The sequence below is a fragment of the Molothrus aeneus genome, chromosome 3, assembly GCF_037042795.1.
Source record: "Molothrus aeneus isolate 106 chromosome 3, BPBGC_Maene_1.0, whole genome shotgun sequence".
In the NCBI taxonomy this organism is placed as follows: domain Eukaryota; kingdom Metazoa; phylum Chordata; class Aves; order Passeriformes; family Icteridae; genus Molothrus; species Molothrus aeneus.
This window is the reverse complement of record NC_089648.1, coordinates 99,869,066-99,875,065: the sequence shown is the minus strand read 5'-3', so window position 1 is coordinate 99,875,065 and position 6,000 is coordinate 99,869,066. Positions and strand designations below refer to the sequence as shown.

General features: G+C 43.8%; 1 protein-coding gene across 1 annotated transcript in view; it reads left to right on the top strand.

Moving 5' to 3' along the window:
* The first annotated feature begins 640 nt into the window (after positions 1 to 640).
* The window catches only part of BACH2 (BTB domain and CNC homolog 2), a 138,944-nt gene continuing 133,584 nt past the window's right edge, over positions 641 to 6,000 (top strand). The window contains exon 1 of the mRNA XM_066545923.1: positions 641 to 729. The gene's annotated coding sequence lies outside the window, so the exon portion shown is untranslated. The remainder of the gene's footprint in view (positions 730 to 6,000) is intronic.

Below are 6,000 nucleotides of genomic sequence, written 5' to 3'. Positions count from 1 at the left end.
TATTTAAATGTCTTCTATGAAGTATATTGGCAGGAGAATTTGACACTATAGCTTAAAGCTACTAATATGGGAAGCAAGGAGTAAACACAGACACTAAAAGACCCTTTTGAGAATTTTAAGTGGAGTCACTACTTAAATCATGTTGTAGGTACAGAGTATGGAGAAACTTTATGATTAAGTAATCTACTGTCAATGCAATTTTGCAAGTATTATTTTTACATCACTGCTGTGGTTATTAGTGGCATGTATTTGCTGTTGATACTGAAAGAAATTTAATGAGCTTTCTCTCCCTCTGTATTTCTGCTTTTGGTGGCACTGTCTGCTTGGCATTGGTCCCAGTGCTGCCAGGCAGGATGGCCTGGGAAGAGGGCAGAAGATTTGGGCACAGGAGAGCTATGTTCTTCTGTGTAGCTCTACAAGTGGTGGGCTGTGGTATCTCATCTGCCTCTCTAAACTGGTATCTGTTGCTTCTGTTTGATCCATGAGTAATTTTGGGGAAAAAACTTTTTCTTGTTGAATGTTTTTATGAGATGAGGCAGAAAACAAAAGACCTGAATATCTACTGCAAAACTTCTATAATGCAAATAATAGATAATTGCTTGTAGTTAATCAATTATCTGTTTTGTTTTGTTTTTCACACAGAGCAATGAGGCAAGAGAGAAGTTTTTAAAAACAGAAAAATGTGATTGCATAAACATCGTTGTTGGCAGGAGGACTCAGTGGATTCAGGTAATAATGTGACACCACTTTTTATTATGCTTTAAAAACTAGCTGGGTTTCAGGCTGCCAGTGGCCCTTTGTTCAGGGGCTGAGGAGTAGAGGAAGGAGACAAGGTATAACAAGACCTAGTAGCTGGCTGTTAATTCATTCAGACCAGATGAGAGGGTGTGGGTAATCCCACAGTGCTGGGGAGTGATGCTGGGGCTGCAGTAGTTTCCTGCTTTATGTCAGGCTGTTGTATCTGAGACTGGGTTTTTTTTGTTTTGTTGGGGTTTTTTACAGGCTTTTTTTTAACCCTAGGAGATTCTCTCCTTCGACCTCTTACAGCTTCGTCGACGTAGGCGGGGAAGCTCCATGCCTGTTTCATGGAAAAAGGTCAAATGATCAGCAGTCCCTTCAGACTGCAGAACCCTGAATCTGCAAATATTTCCCTTGAATTCCCCCTTTAAAAGGATTTCTGGATCAGAGCAGATCACTATCTGCTGTAAGACCCACACCTAGACCTTTACTGCTTTAGAGAATGACTGCTGGTTGTTTTCTGTGTGTGAAGACAATTTCTCATTGCATGGTTGTAGGAAACCTAATGTGTGATATTTAAGTATACTAATGTTTGCAACATATTATCTTGAAGTAATGGACTTTTCCATATTTAGATTCCCTTTTGTAGGAAAAGTAAATTCCTAGCTAAAATGCATCTCTTATAGTTTAAATAATTTTAATTATTTCCCTCACTGAAGGGGAGTGCAGAATGAAGGCAAGGGGAGTTTACCGTGCTAATTGCACTCCACATTTGTAATTGGGAGCAGATCCTATCCTCAATCTTCTTAGGCAATCCTAGTGAAGTCATCAGGCTTTTCACAAGCATATGGTTTTCCCCACGCCTGTTTGATTCTGGGATAAGGGCCTACGGTGTGCTTTTTCTTTCACTGATTTCTCATACGGAGGAAGTTTGAAAAATATGCATCATCTTTTCCAATGTAGGTTTCTAGCAGCAGTTGAAGAAGTTGTTGAAGAAGTTCTGCAGTATTTTATTGAGATAGCAAAGCTTATTGATTTAGACTGAGCTGTTTCTAACTGGCAAGTGCATTTTCTTCATTAGGTGCAAGGTGAGGAAAAGAGCAGTTGTGGCTTTGCGTTGCTATAGTCATGACCAGGAAGAATGTTTAAAAAGGATATGAATGGGTGTGGATTTGATATTTCCTAAAACCAGATTTTTTTAGTATTAAATTACATACTCCAGGAAGCTAGTTGCTGTATCAACATTGGTATAATGACACATTATTTAAAAAATCAATATCCAGTCACAGAAACAAGTCCTGGTATAAGCAGTTGGGTGCTTACAGCTGTGATTTGTATGTATTTGCAAATGTAATGGGATTTTTTTTCCCTTGTAGCACTGGTAACTTGGATAAACACAGTATGTGTGACTCATTGCAGAATATAAACTTACTTTAAAGGAGCAAGTGTTGGATTTGCTGAATATCCTATTGCTTGCATCCCTGAATACCTTCTTGCAATAGGTCATGATTAATCTTAAATTGGCCAACCTGAGGGGAAAATTACTGCTGATGTCCCATAGGTACTTCAGAAACAAACATAATGATGGAAGTGCTTTAAAAACATAAATAGTAGTTAGAATTCATAAAGTCGTAAAGCAAACATATGGTACAAGGCCTTCTAAAATATAACACTTGAAAGCTTTTTTTATCGTTTCAGAAAGAGCTTGTTTAGTTATCACAGAAAAAGTAAATATTTTCATTCCTTTTTCTTCAGCACACTCTCATTCCATTTATCTTTCTCTTTTTCCTTTTGTACTTCTTTTTTGTCCCCCCAGAGCATTCTTATTTTGGTGGGATGGGAGACCAACACCTGATGTCCATAGAAGGCCCTGCATAAGAACAGGAGATAAAACTGCTATTGGTCCTCCTGTTGTTAGGTACATTCTTGAAGTCCTTTTGCAGTGTCGGCACAGAGTTGATGTAATCCAAACTGAACACTCGCTGTGCGCATGTGTGCGGGAGCGAGACGTGATGGACACTGCAGCAGCTCCTGGGCCACTCGAGAACACACTGATGTTTTAGTGTGATACATCGGTGATGGGGGATGCAGTCCCTCTGTGTGTGTGTGTACACACACGTGTGTAGGCGCGTGAGCTCACGGAGGGCAGCACGAGACAGCTCTTCTGCTGCACCTTGGGTGGGGTGGCTGTGGTCTCCACTGCTTCGAGCCATCAGTGGGACAGGGAGGTGAAGTTGCTGCTGGAAAGGGGTGAAAGGAGGAAGATGGGGAGCAGAGAAGTGGGGAGCCGGGTGGGGATCAGGGGCCAGGGAGGAAGACGCAGCTCCAGAGGGAAATACTCTGTGCTTTGCAGTTGCTTGTGTGGATAGAAACCAGATGGTGCGCTGGAACACCCGCTCGCTTGGGCGGCGGCGGAGCCAAACATATGGTTAATGGTTAGGAGAAAGAGCTTTTCGAGCCAGGGCTTTGCTGTCTGCCTCGCATTACAGATTGTTGCAGTGTGTCATTACATTGCCAAACTAAGTGCTTAATACCCGCTGCGGGCGCTGGGCAGGCATTTGCAGGAAGGATGCAGAGGCTCCCTGGTCAGGGCGGGAGGCTGACATCACGTACAGCCCCCTGCCACACCCCCCCCACCCCCTTTCCCCTCTGGAAACCCCATAAATCTCCCCATTTACAAGCCCAAATCTACAGCAGGCAGTTTTCCTGCTCTGAGTGTCTTTAAGGGATTTCTTTAAGGGATTTATTTCCAACTTCCAACAGCGTATGGTTAGTTTTGCCTTTTTTTGTGCCTTTTTTTTTTTTTTTTTTTTTTGGCCTCAAGCAGCCAAGTTCACTGAGGCTGCAGCACCACACTTACATGTCCAGCATCCGAAGTTCCTGCTCTGGGATCTTTGGGCGACACCAGACCCCATGTTATCTAAGGAACTGCTGAGCTCATTCATCTCCTTTTCACGGCCCGCTTCCTTTTATTTTTAGCCAAATCCGTCAGGCCTGACAGGCGGGTAATTTGAGCCAGAGAAAGGGCAAAGCTCCAGGTCCTTTCCACAAAGCAATTCTTCTCCTCCCTCCTGGGAAGGCTCCAAACTTGGCCTGCTCCAGGCAGATGGATTTGTTGAGTCATGTGAGATCATTTACACAAAAACACAGCGAGGCAGTGAAAAGGAAAAAAAAAAAAGGGGGAAAGAAAAAAGAGAAAAAGGTGGGGGGAAGGGGTGGGAGAGCATGCACTGCCGGGGCTGCTGTGAGCGTAGGAAATGTGCTGCGAGGCAGCTAGACAGAGGAATGCAGCAGATTCATTCTTGTATAAGGTAATGTCTCGTTTACAGTACAGGGTGGAGCCAGCACGGAGGAGAAATCTTTCAAAAACAGATTACTCATTTAAAACAAAAATTCTCCTTAAAATAAATAATAATATTAAAAAAGAAATAATAAAACACCCAAAACAACAACCCGAGCAGCAAGCAAGCGGCGCACATGGGCGCGCAACAAAGGCGGCGTTGTTGACAGCACCGGATTACAGTAGCGGTAAACTCCGGGCTGGGAGGTTGCTGGAAAATGAGTTTGCTCCGTGATGCAACTGGAGTTTGCTTTTGTCTGGCTGCCAGTGCAGGGGAGACTGTGAGCCCAGCAGCAGCAGGGCACGCTTTGCTCCATCCAGAGATGGTTTCAGACAGTGGGGAGGGATGGAGCGAGCAGTTAAGGATCCTGAGCAGTCAGGCTGGGGGGGCATCATTAACAGCAAAAATGAGGGGGGATATGCATGGAGGGGGCAGGAGAGAACCTCTTCTTGCTTTGGTTTTGAGCTGGTTGTGGCATCATCTTTGTCGCATCAAGGAGTAAATTGCATTTATTCAGTTGAATGTGAATTTTGTTTTCGTTTGCAACCTAAGCTAACCCCAGCATGTTGGGTTTTGGTTTTTTAAGTGGGTGGTAAGAGAGAACATGAAACTTGGAGCTTTTCAGATCTTGTTACATCCTAGAGAATTAGGTTGGGTTAATTTATGCAGTGTTCTAACAAGATGCGTTCAAACCTTTAAATAGACTGTATTTAAGTATTGTTAATATAACTCCCAGTTACTCCAGTTTTCTTAGCAAGCCAGTATCTAAATGTTACTGTTTTGTCCCAGCGGTGATTAAAAATTAAGAACAGAAGTAGAAACTGGAACTGGAAATTGGTGGGAAACATGCAATAAAACAAGTCTAATGCAAAGTATTTCCTAAAATTCTCAGCAACAGTTAAGGAACTTGGGGGAGCATGTAAACAACGATTTGTATTTTAACATGACGCGTTCCCCTGCTGAGTAGTATCTTCTGCATTGCTGACTCCACAGCAATGTCTGTTGAGGTGCTTTCCTCTGGGGAGGGGAGAGTTTGTCTGGAGCTTGCCTCCCTCTAACTTGACCTTGTCTTTCCCTTTTTCTCCTCCTGCTGCTTTTTTACACTTTTGTCTGAAAGACGGCTGGCTTTCCCAGCCCGCTCGCTCTGCTGGGCTGAGCCGCTGAGCACAGCACATTCAGCGTGGGGAGGGCCTTCCCTTCTGGGCTTGGAGTTTTCTCACTTGGTGGAAACCTTTTGTCTTGTCTGTCTCTTGATGAGGCCAGCTCGTTACTTATGTACAAGGAGCACTTGGCAACATCCCAAGTCCCAGCTGGGATCCTGCAGGGCACAAACCCCCCCCCCCCCCCGCCGTGGGGTCCCTGCGCATCAGCTGATGTCTGGTGTGAGAATCAGCAGAGGGACAGAACTATGAAGATGAGGAGTACAGCCAGGCTTGGGACCTAGATGGTGCAATAAGCTGTGGCCATAGCAGAGCAGCCTTTAATGAGGAATGGCTGTAGATTGCTCTGAGATCCTTGGAAAGGTTCTGGAGAAGGACAGCACTGTTATTTATTCTGTTTGCATAGTTACTGTAACTTTCTTTCCCTTTTTCCCCAAAAACCTAATCATCCTACATTTTCTGTTGCTGTGAGCAACATTTCCTGTTGTTACCCAGAGCTGCAATTCCAGTTAAATTCTCACTTTGTAAAGCTAATCTCTCAGCAGTGGGTGTGGGATTTCCAAAAGAAGAGACATTTGTGAAGAGCCAGTTTTTAAGATTTTTGTCTTAGTGGACAATTCTGCAAAACTCCTTTTTTAACTCTTCACATTCATTATTGGTTGAAAGCTTTATCTTCATCTCTATTTATGGCACTTAGAAGACTTGTAGGTCTTTCATTCCCCTACGGAGTGCCCCAGTCCTCAACGTCTCCTTTTTCCGCT